At 38.0% G+C, this 12,771-nt stretch overlaps 1 long non-coding RNA gene across 1 annotated transcript; it reads right to left on the bottom strand.

The window, feature by feature from the left end:
* Positions 1 to 6,426: 6,426 nt before the first annotated feature.
* LOC109211834 lies at positions 6,427 to 7,044 on the bottom strand. Its single transcript, XR_002065779.1, has 2 exons — positions 6,816 to 7,044; positions 6,427 to 6,690 (listed from the first exon to the last, which is right to left on the bottom strand). It is a non-coding gene; the product is annotated as an uncharacterized LOC109211834 (long non-coding RNA).
* Positions 7,045 to 12,771: the final 5,727 nt, after the last annotated feature.

Raw genomic sequence — 12,771 nt, 5'->3', positions numbered from 1 at the left:
ACGATTAAATGGTAAATATGACAAATACATCTCACATGGAAACAATTACTAAATGCAGGATTTAGTGTTGTTGTAAGTATGCCTATAGCACTAGTGTTACTAGAAGCATTATCCATAGAAATTGCCATTATTTTATCTCTAATGCAAAAATATCTACAAATATCTGCAACAGTGTTAGCAATAAACTTACCTGTATGACGTGAATTAATTATTCTATAAGCAATAATGCGTTTTTGCATTATCCACTCCTCATCTATCCAATGACTTGTAACAGTTAGATAATCACAGTCATTATTACTTCTACCAATATCAGTAGTAATAGAAATCCGATTAGTTATATGAGTAAATAAATACCGCAAATATTGTTCATATTCATGTTTATATTTATAAATATCGCTCTTAACTGTTGCGCGAGGCCAACCTTTATAAGTAGGATTAAAAACTTTTCTAATATAATGCACAAAATTAGGGTTAGAAGGAAAAGTATATGGTAAGCACATAACAGTAACCATCTTTGCTAATTCTTCACGATCTTTATTAGGATCGTAATATAAAATACCACCGGTCACAGTGTTAATTCCTGGTTGAACTAGATTTGAACCTGTACTAGGGTTAACCGCAGTATCTACACTTGTCCCCTCTTGCTGCGCTTTCATTTGTAAATATTTAACTTTATATCTAGGGTGTGTTTGTATGTGCCTAGCCAAACTACCCGTACCGCTACGGTCTCCAGTATATTTATGCGCCAGCAATTTCCCACAAGTTTTACACTTAGCCTTATTTTGTTCTCTTACCTGAGTAAAAAAATTCCAAACTATTGATGTTTCTAGGCGTTTAGAAGGTTGTCTATTAAAAGTAGGGGTTTCTACAGGTGGGTCGGGCGGGGCATCAGTTGGGTTATTAACAGGACTAGTAGGTGTATCATCTAAATCCGGTTGGGTTTCATCTACATCCTCATTTTCCTCATCATTTTCTAAGATAGTTTGATTAGGATAAAGAGCATTCATAACTTCTTCATTTAATTGTTCACCTGGTGCAACATTATGGCAAAATTCACTATCGAAAAATTAAAAACAAGGGTTATCACTATCAAGAATAATAGGAGCAGCAGGACGGGTAACAAGTCTGGGTCGGGGAGCCGGAGGAAGGGTAGTAGGTTGGCGACTACTTTCACCAATTTTAGCTTTTCCCTTACCAAAAAATAGTTTTTTTCAAAGAAAATGCCATATTAATTACAATTATGCAAACTAAAACACACAAAAATATATTCTTAAAACTTAAGAGTTGGAACGAGTTTACCGAATTGCCAAACAACTTCTTGAAAATTGAAAATCGTTGAAGACTTGAATACTTCAATTAAACAACTTCACAATTTTTCACGAAATTGCAATAATAAAATAAGCAATTATAGAAGAGAAATTAGATATAGATTGAGAGAGATTGAGAGAGATTGATGAATTGGTGAGTAAAAATGAAAGAATGAGGGGGTATTTATAGTTGAGAATTGGGAAAAAGTATAATTATATAAAGTTTGGGGTTAAAATAAAGTTTGGGGCCAAATGGCTATTTTTTAAATTGGCCAACGGATAAATTTTAAAGGCCAACGGCTAGATTTTAAAAATCTGACCGTTGGTCTTTTTTTTTAATTTTTTTTTTTAAAAATAGCCGTTGGAGCCCGTTAGGCCCGTTGGGCCCGGTTGAACTGGCCCAGGCCCACCTGCCAGTCCCGGGCTTAGTGGTCCCGGGCTCGTGGGCTCCTTGAATTGGACCGGCCCGCCACGGGCCTTGTGCACCATTTGGGACCGGCCCACCGAGACTGGTCCACCAGGCCCGTTTAGCCCATTTGGACCGCGGTCCCGGGCCAGGCCCGGCCCACAGTGCACCATTAATCAAACCAGTGCTTAAGCAAGTCTTGACCTCGAGCTAGATGGCCTCGAGGCAGGTCAAGAAGAACAGTAAAGTAAAGACAATAAAGTTAAGAGACAATTCTGATGAGTAATGAGCAAGAAAGTAAGATAGTATATTCTTTTGCTAATGATTCATGATGTTACAAATGATTGAGGTCCCCTTTATATAGTAGGGAAAACCTAAAATAAGGTACATTTCTATTTATAGTAAGGAATCTTATTGGGACAGCTGTCTAACCGCCTAGTACCGATTCGTACTAACTCGTACAAATCTATTTTGGAATTTACGCCATGATCTTGGGGATGTGACCGGAATCTTGCTCTTTCTGTTACAAATCTATAACGGCATTATTTCGGGGTTGGTCATACTCAGCTTCGGTGCCCATCACGCACTTCGATCTTCGAGCCTCGTACTCCGTCATCAGGCTCGAGCTTGGTCTATCGGGCTTGAACTCGATCCATCCTGAACTCGGGCTTGAAGCGAAACTTCGAGCCCGTGAGATCGGGCATACGTGATTCGACCGTATACAACAATCATTGTTTTCATTTTCTATCTCGTAGTAATGATGTTTTATACTTCAATACCACACAAGAGGAGGGGTGATTTGTGTGGTACCCAATTTTTCGCTTAAACTGATTGTGAAAGGACCTGGTTCTTCTAAGTGTTCCCTAACCTACTATTGCAGAAATAGTAAATGCAGAAAGTAAAGAACACAAGTATTTTACGTGGAAAACACCTGGCTCAAAAGGTGAAAAACCCACGACCTACTTTCCAGTAGGATTTTTCCAAACTCTCTACTAAAATCACTGAGCCAAAAACTGCATTTACAAAAACTCTTTTGTAAACCTAGGACTAACTCTAATCCCGTTGTAGCACACAGCCTCTAACTGTAGCGACAACTTCAAGTTAACTCTAACTTGAAGACTCTGAGTACCTATTACAATTGATTCTAGATAAACCTGAAAGGTACAATATAAAACCACCTACTATAATTCAACTAGAATAAAAGACCGACACTTGGAACTGGTTCTTCTATCTGGTTCATGTAGCTTCAGGTTTGCACATTTGAATCACACACGAACTGCTTGCAAAATTGCTTTGCTATTTTGCTCTCAATTCACGTTTAACTTATGCGTTTGTGCAACTCCTGTAAAAGAGAATAACATTGATATTTATAGAGTTAGTAAATAGAGATTGACTAGAATTCTGATGATACTCTTCCTTGGTGGAAGAGTTCTAGATGATCTCAACCTCTAACTCCTTCCCTTTCTTAACCCGTGTTCTCTTTGAGTAAGGAGTCCTACTCCTTATCCAATATGCAACCTTTTCGATCAGGATCAGGAGATATCACTTCTGTCAAGTTAGGTTTATCTCCTTCACGTGCATCCCACATGCTTAAGTCTATCCGTATCTGTGCTCCACTGGGATGGACCTGGTTCATATCTGAGTTCCTTTGTCAGTCTTCGAAACTAACTTTTACTTGGGCCAACAAGTAGTATTATATATGTACTTTATTTATTTAGAAATTGCTCAAATTAGTAAAGGAATGTAGAAAGCAATGTGCCGCTCACACGAGGGGAAATACTAAAATAAACTTAAACTATGGAAATTTTATAGACGTATACTGTGCATCTGTACAAGCTTAAGGAACTTTGTCCCTTCAAGTGGGAAACAAAAATGAAGGAAATAGAGAATGACCTTCTTTCCCTTTTCTTTTCCACTTATTCGTTTTCCTTTTTCCACCTAATTTCCATGTTCATATATAACTAGATAATATAAGAATGGTACTTCTAATCCTCGCGTATATGAACTAGGAATATAATGCATGTGGTCTGTCCACCAGCATCATCCAAGATACATAGGCTAAATACCAAGCTATATGGTCCAAATATACATTCAACAGATATATATACACACATAAATATCTCACTTTTTTTCTTGGCTGCATTTGTCTAATTCGCTTCTTCTTTTTTTTGTGTGGCTTTTTCAAAGAAAAAAAGGATGGGGTGGAGTTGTTTCAGTACCGGGGAGGATAACCCTAGAAATATTAAGTCCTAGTAGTAGTAATACATTGTGTGTATATAGAAGTACATTAGTTGTAACCATAGTTAGTTAGTTAGACACAAGTTAGTATTGGGTTACGTTAGTGAGTTAGGAAATAATATAAGTTGTACATTTTCATTTCTTTTGTTCAATAAGAAAATATCAGAGAGATAGTTGCTCTCACAACCGACATTCTCTCTCTTTAGCTCTCCTTCATCTCCAGCTCTCATTCTTCTCTCAATATGGTATCAGAGCTTCCGACAGTAGTGATTGAGCTGGTAAATGAGCATTTGAGAGTGATCTGTCAAGCAATTGGCTGAATCCACTGAAGACCAGTAGCAGAGGTTGCTTGCGACGGTAGCATTAGCTAGGCAATCAAGGCAGGTCGAACAGAGTCGGTCCTAGGGTGAAGATCATCGGATGGAAAAATGGATNGTACCTTTGAACTGTTTCGTCTATTTGCACAATGTCGCCTTGATTTAAACTACATTCGGATACAAGTTCTTTTTCAATAGTTGTTATGCACAAAGGATACACCCCAAATTCTCTGTTCTCTTTTTTCAATTCTACATACACTCTGTAACCCATATCATTGTGCATTTTCATTGGCGTGCAATTTCCTTCTACTTTGTATTGAATTTTAATGGACTTTGAGCTCAAATCTATACCAGTTGATTAGAAATTGAAGCAACCAGATCATTAAAGGAGGCATACTCCTTTATCAGTATTTCCTCAATTGAAAAATCGATGTAATTGCCCTCATCGATCCACTTGCCAGAATGACGCAACAATACTGTTAAACTTGCCATATGTATAAAGGAACTATACCGTATTTTGTATATAATTTGTATCAATCTAATTTTTCGTGGTTGAATTGATATCTGCAAAAAGAGAAAAAGGAGAAGCGAATGGAAGAACTTCGAACAGATGTTGCTCTGGTTTTCGTTGTATTCACGTTTTTTGAGTTGATCTCTTCGAGCAGAATACAGATTAATGGGTACTAGTTTTTGTTCGTTGAGTTAAATTAGGAGAATATCATGTGATTTGATTTCCTTCCGTTTTTAACTAGTTTAACCTTCCAGATTTTGCGCAGATACGTTACTGTATTCATGTTAATGCCGCTTGAATACAGTTAAATACATATCAAACTTAGCTGGAATTCCCTTTGTAACACCTATTTTTCCGATTGTATTAATGAATATAACAGCTTAAATACATAAAATATATTGTATAAAAACATAAAAGGTATCTATAACACGTAATATAGCAAAAGGTATCTATAAATGGCTAATTAGACCTAAAAGATGGTGCTTTATGAAAAATTCTCGAAAAAAAATTGTTCAATGGTTACAAAGTTTTTTAGGCCCGCCGACAAGGACAGCCTATAAATTTTTCCAAAAGTAACTTTTCTCAACTGATTGGGTCGTCAAAAGTTGATTATTCCACGTGTCATCTTCATACTGGGTTGACGGTAGGGGTACGGTATTTATATATTTTGGTTCTATATTTTCGGTATTCGGTTTCTTAAAATCCTATACTAATACCGTACCTAATTAAATTTGATATGGTTCGATTTTTCTCCTTTCGGTTTCGATTTATTCGGTTCGGTAACTTCGGTTTATTCGATTTCAATACTAACTAGTGCATAGAACCATACACTCTAATATTCTTAGTTAAAATACTCAAAAATACAAAATTAAAAATGTTTGTTGACAAAGTTTTTGTCTAAAACTAGCAAATATCGACCCAAATAGATAAATTGTACATAAAAGAATATTTAATCATTAGAAATGTCATGTTACTTGTTTAGAGTTAATTGATGAACTTTGAGAATAAAGAAAAGTTAAATTTTAGATTTTTTGTATTTATGTTATAATTGATAATATGTGTTTTGTGTAATATAATACGCATTTCGGTACGGTATCGGTATTTCGGTATTTTATTTTAAAAGACCTAATACCAAATTTTTTAAAAACTTAAACCAAATACCATACAAATACCGAAATACCGTATATCAAATACTAATTTTTTTTATTTCAGTACGATAATTCGGTATTTACCAAATTATGCACCGCCCTAGTTTCCTGATTACTGTCTCGTATTGGCTGCTTTGAAGAAAATTTAGGTTCCAAGGAAAAAAAATTAAGCTCTATTCTCGAGTATAAAAGTATATTTACACAATCAACTAAGATAATTATTTAAAGATAAATATATTAATAAATATTACAAACTAATATTCCGATAAAATTAATAATTAATCTCCTATTACAAGTTAAAATTAAGAACACTCTCGTCCGAAACAAGAAAGGCGAGCAACTATGATTTGAAGGTTATGAGTTACTTGATTTTAGTTGTTTTAAATTAGTGGGTTCTAATTAAATAAATAATTAATAATTATTTAATAAATATTTTAAGACAAATGAGGATTAGCTGACAACTAGCTCTGCCCCAGATAACCTGTGATGACTGATTGAATTATCGAACTGGTTACATCTTTATAGGAGATGAGATTACTCTCACACTATCACTTACAAAATTAAAATTAAAATTAAAATATTACTGTTAACCTTTAATAAATAAAGAGCGTAACAAAGTGATCAGTTACAAATAACGATGTTGTAAGGAAAACCAAATTATTTTTTCTACAACATTCACAGTCAACTTAGATGTGTTTGTTTGAGAGACCGAAATACGCGAATTTTACATCATCACATTTGAAGGGCAAGAAAACGAGAGTATCTGCAAACACATGATTTAGCTGCATCAATGTTCACATGTTTCAATAAGGACAGTTTAATTAGTTGTCAATAACTTGTTAGATGGCCAAGGTGAAAAAAATGAGCAGCAGAAGAATTAAATTTCACCTGTTCCATTCAAAGTTCATCTGTATGATCTCTGCAGTTAAAAAAGGGAGAGATTACTGAAAAACCATAGGAATGGGTGGAATTGGAAAGCGTTTAATAAGAAGGAAAAAGCTTTCCAACCCACCAATCCCCATAGTTTTCCGGATAAACTCTATCTCCCATTTCGGATCTGCTAAACTCACATCTCCCCCCACCCCCACCCCCTAACATATCTCTCATATGTATGTGAATAAATGAATGCAGAGGCGAGACTTTTTATAAGGGAAGGAAGAGTGCAGGTCCAGGACAAAGTGTGGTGTGGCGGAAAGGGCTAGGAAGCTGACCTGTTAATAGTTGTCGACTCTGACATTTGGATAACCATTCTCGTACTCTTATTTCATGACTTGTTCAATACTATGGTCCCCCCACATTTTGTTGCCCTTTCCCTACCATGGAAAATTAATCTGTTTTTCTAATATATTAAGTACATTTAATATAGGATGAAAGATTTCTTTGTTTTAATGCCATTCTGGAATCAGGAATAGGGCTGTGCATGGATCTATCCGATCGGATTTAGCACATTTTGGATTCTGATTTTGGATTTCGGATTCTAGAAATTGCAATCCGAAGTAATATTGGATCGACTTTTAAAGCTTGGATCGGATTTTCGGATTTCGGATCGGATTATTGTGCCTCAAAGTTGCAAACTCATATTATATATTTTCTTTGTAAAAGAGGCTAAAAAGTAAGAAAAATTAATGTTTATGCAATTATGAGAGTACTATGGTGCCAATATAGCTAAATCGAGCAATTGCAAAGGTAATAACTTGGAAAAAAAAGTAAAAGAAGTACTGACTATCCGAAATTAAAGTTTAGTATTATACATACCCTAATAATTTCGGATTTCGGATCGGATCGGATTAGAATTATACCAATCACAATCCGATCCGAAATCCAAAATTTTAATAAACACAATCCAAAATTCGATCCAACCGAAATTGAACGGCTCGATTCGGATTTCGGATATCCGATCCAAATGAACCGCCCTTATCAGGAATACCAGGGGTAAATGAGATTCAATTAAGCTTAATGCATATAAAAAAAATAAAGTAATATCCTAAGAAGATTCTTTTACTGGAATAACGTGGGTCTAATGTTTTGTCAGGATGAGATATTGTTGTTTGTTGAAGGGGCGGATTTAGGGGCGAAAGGTTCGCTGAAAAATTACACTGTATATATAAGGCAAAATCTGGTTTTTATCTTTATATATTAAGTTTTGAACCCCCTTAACACAACCCAAAAGTGTAGTTAGTGGTAAAGGGGGTTCAAAACCTTCATAAGGTCATAGGTTCAATTTCCACTATCTACAAAAATAATTTTTGAACCCCCTTCGCGGAAATCCTGCCTCCGCCACTGATTCGTTGATGCCGATGTTAAAAGAACGTGAAAAATGCAAGTGTCGGTGTGGTGGTAGTTGATGCCCGTTGTACGTTTCTTCGTTCCTTTGGCTCTCCAATCCAGTTTATTGGAAAATCGATAATCCTGAGTAAACTTCAAACATTCAGGTGATAAACATAATTTACGTTACAACACCATGAGTGAAATTCCATTTGCAAAATAAAATTCAACTAAGCTAGATAGTTGTGACAGCAACATAAAATAATTCCATTTGCTATGTGATTGTGCTAAGGTGGAAGTTTTACTCATCCACTATAAATTCCTGAGATCTCTTCATGAAATCAGTGGAGGATGGGTTCCCGAGAACCGAATAACTTTTGCGTAAATTCTGTATTTCTATTAAGAAATTCACTAAATTTCTAACTATGAACTCAGTTATTATTGTAAATTAATTCGAGAGTAGAAATTATAAATATTAAGTCCTAAATCAGTCTCTGCATGAAATACATATTAAGTAATTCCGGGTTTTTGACTAAATCGAATAAGTTAAAGGGGCTCTAACATAAGGAAATGAATGACAAATTGACAAGAGATCTTAATGAATTGATATTATTCTATTCAATGTTCAACTAATGCCTATTTATGCTACAAGTCAACAATTTTGGCCTTAGCGCATTTTTCTTGTTATGCTTCTAGAGTATTTCAAAAAACTTGAGAATTCCTATATAGCATACGAGGGACTGCCTGCTTGATCAGCTGTTTGTTTTTTGTTCGATAATATGGTCAGCTGACGATATTTGTTCGACTTTTAGCCAATGTTAATCCATTCCATATTTTATGGTAGAAGTAGTTACCTACTAAATCTGTTAACTGTGAAATTTTCTCTTGATTTAGCAAAAAAATGGTAACTCTTCTTTTATCACGAGAAATTCCAGCTCTACGCATCTTGAAGATGGGCTTAGGCTAATACTAAGAGCCCGTTTGGACATAAGCATTTTTTTACTTTTTTTCAAAAAAAAAATCACTTTTTTTATAAATCAACGTTTGGTCATAAAATTTCAAATTTTCACTTAAGATGCATTTTGAAATTTTTCGAAAATTTGAACAACTCAAAAAAACTGTTTTTCAAAATTTTCACTCAGATCACTCACAAAACTTCAAAAACAACCCAAAATTATATTCATGTCCAAACACAACTCTAATTTTCAAATACCATTTTCACTTCAAAAAAAATTTCACTTTTTTTTGGAATTTTACAATTCTTATGTCCAAACGCCCACTTAGTACTGACCTAGCTAGACAGATAAAATAGACTGTTGATGATTCAAATGTGCGCAGGGCAATGTCAAAGTTTGGTGCGGAGTGCCAACGTTTAAGATATAAAGTGTCACGGGGGCGTTTTTGGTCAGTCCAAAGTCACACCCGCGCGGCAGTCAAGTTGCGCACTTGACTCAGCCTTTCCCAACACTTAGCCAAGTTTTCAGAAAGTTTGGCCTTAACAGATTTTTGGTAGCAAATCAGAAAGAACACAAGCAAATACGAGAAAATCCCAACCCTTGTATTAATTTCGAAAATATACAAAGGAACCCTCACTTGACTATGATCACAAGCCGATCACAGCCCCACTTTTGACAAAGAACACAAGTCGTTCTTTTGCCAACACTAAGACCTGCCCAGTGCCTAGCCTTAGTCCCTTTTGAAACACTTAGAAACCCTCACGTTTCTCTCTTGTTTCCCACTTAAGTTTTACGCGAAATTGCACACACAAATCTCACTAAGTCCAAAGGCACCTATTTATAGCACATAGGCAGCCTTTAGGACTTGACAGCACATGGACACTTGTTGTCTACAGCTTTGGCGACTTGTCGGGATAAGACTAAATTAGTTCCTAACTTGTAGTTGACATCCCCAACTACTTAGGCCACGCTATGCACGAAATTATAATGGATACAAGCATAAATCAGTCATGGGTACAAGAGGTTATGAAAAGGTAACCGCCAACTGCTTTAGCATGTGCATCGCATGTGCCATTTTGACTTGGCCAGCTGATTCACGCCCAAGGCTGGCATTGCGCCCAGCCTTAGCTCATTTTGACATTGCTCCGCGCCAACACCTTGCCCGCAATCCGCTGCCCATGATTTTGTCGCACACGCCTGACGCCACTGCCGCCCGCACATGTCTTGGCCGAGTTTCTGCCTTGCCCATGTCAACCCTTGTTTCACCTGTGCCATTGTTTGCATTTTCCTTCACATAGCCTTGTCTTAGCTATTGAAAGCCTTTGCCATCATTCTGCACTCCCGCATTTTAGCTTAGCCCGTACTTGTTGCTGCCACAACCCAAAGTGCCCGTGCCACTGACTTTGGCGCGCATGCCATGCCATGTCGCCCCAACATTGCCCACACTACCTTGTTAATCCTTTTCCAAGCATGTCTTGCCTGTCCCAAGACCTTGACCAATACTTGCCCACAACAGCCCTTATGACAATGTCTTGTCTGTCGCCCGCATGATCGTTTTGCCCGCACATAGGCCAATGACAAGGCCATCACGCCCCAATCCTTGCCACAGCCGTGCCACGCCCGATGTCAAAGAGTCAGGCCCTAACAAACCACCCGCACCCTTTGAAATCAACGTCCTCGTCGAGCCAACTCAATTAATCAGCCCGAAGGGTTGTTGACATACAACGCCCCTGTTGCTCCATTCACATCTGCCACAATTGCATTTGCCTCCGCCACTTGTTCCTGTTTTTCCGCAGCCAGCATAGCATTCACTCTAGCCTGCACCGGACAGTCCTTCTTCAAGTACGGTCCACCACAAGTAAAGCAGCCTTTGAACTTGCCGCTCCTTTCCTTGCCATTGTGAATCTTCTGTCTCACATTCTTGGCAAATCCCTCATCTTCGGCAGCTTGGCCTTTCCCACTTTTCTTCCATTCCTTAGCTTTGTCTTTCCTTCCGTCAGACTTTGAATGCGAAGTTTTAACAGGGTCATCACCTATGTTTAAATCAGCCAATGCATCTGCCGCCGCAGTAGCAGTAGAGAGGCTTTGAACATCTGCCTTCTCAACTCCGATTGTGCCCAGCCCTTTAATCCGCTCATAAAGTAATGCAGCTTGTCTTCCTCTGCCATATTACTTACATTCAGCATCAAGGACGAAAATTCCTTGACATACTCCCTCACCGTGCCACTTTGTTTCAAGCGACGCAGTCCATCTCTTGCAACCCATGACGAGTTAGTTGGAAGGAATTGAGATTTTAATTCCTTCTTCAGCATCTCCCAAGTTTCAATCTTGGGTAGTCCAGCACTTTCCGCATCAGCAACTCATGTACGCCACCGCACTTTTGCATCATCAGTCAAATACATAGGTGTGATGACCACCTTTTCATCATCCGGCACACGAGTAGCCTGGAAATACTGCTCCATATCCCACAAGAAATTTTTCAATTCTTTGGCACTTCTTGCACCACCATAAGCTTCGGGCTTCGGAATCCTTAACTTTGTGCGTTCATCACTTCTAGGGGCAGTATTTTGCAATGCCCTTCGAAGTTGAGCCACCTCCTCGCGCAATTCTTCTTTTTCTTGGCGTACCAAGGCCATTTATGCCACCGTAGTCTCATGTCTCGCCGCATAATCTGCCTCCAAACGTGCCATTCTCGCTAGAACAGAAGAATCAACACCTATTTCAAGAGTCTGCCCAATGAGTGCCTCCAACTGTTCCACCCTTTGGCGCAGTTCAACATTTGTGCCACCAGCTATGTTCTCAAATAGCACCACGAAATCTTCCACTGGTCGTCTTGCCACCACCACGAACCTTGCTCCGCTCTGATACCAGTTGTTACGAGGGCATTTTTGGTCAGTCCAAAGTCACACCTGCGCGGCAGTCAAGTTGCGCACTTGACTCAGCCTTTCCCAACACTTAGCCAAATTTTCAGCAAGTTTGGCCTTAACAGATTTTTGGCAGAAAATCAGAAAGAACACAGGCAAATACGGAAAAATCCCAACCCTTGAATTAATTTCGAAAATATACAAAGGAACCCTCACTTGACTATGATCACAATTCGATCACATCCCCACTTTTGACAAAGAACACAAGTCGTTCTTTTGCCAACACTAAGACATGCCCAATGCCTAGCCTTAGTCCCTTTTGAAACACTTAGAAACCCTCACATTTCTCTCTTGTTTCCCACTTAAGTTTTACACGAAATTGCACACATAAATCTGACTAAGTCCAAAGGCACCTATTTATAGCACATAGGCAGCCTTTAGGACTTGACAGCACATGGACACTTGTTATCTACAGCTTTGGCCACTTGTCGGGCTAAGACTAAATCAGTTCCTAACTTGTAGTTGACATCCCAACTACTTAGGCCATGTTATGCACAAAATTATAATGGATACAAGCATAAATCAGTCATTGGTACAAGAGGTTATGAAAAGGGAACCACCAACTGCTTTGGCATGTGCATTGCATGTGCCATTTTGACTTGGCCAGCTGATTCACGCCCAAGGCTGACATTGCGCCCAGCCTTGGCTCATTTTGACATTGCTCAGCACCAATGCGTTGCCCGCAATCCGCCGCCCATG

The sequence above is a fragment of the Nicotiana attenuata genome, unplaced genomic scaffold (assembly GCF_001879085.1).
Source record: "Nicotiana attenuata strain UT unplaced genomic scaffold, NIATTr2, whole genome shotgun sequence".
Lineage (NCBI taxonomy): Eukaryota > Viridiplantae > Streptophyta > Magnoliopsida > Solanales > Solanaceae > Nicotiana > Nicotiana attenuata.
This window is presented reverse-complemented; position numbering and strand designations above follow the sequence as displayed.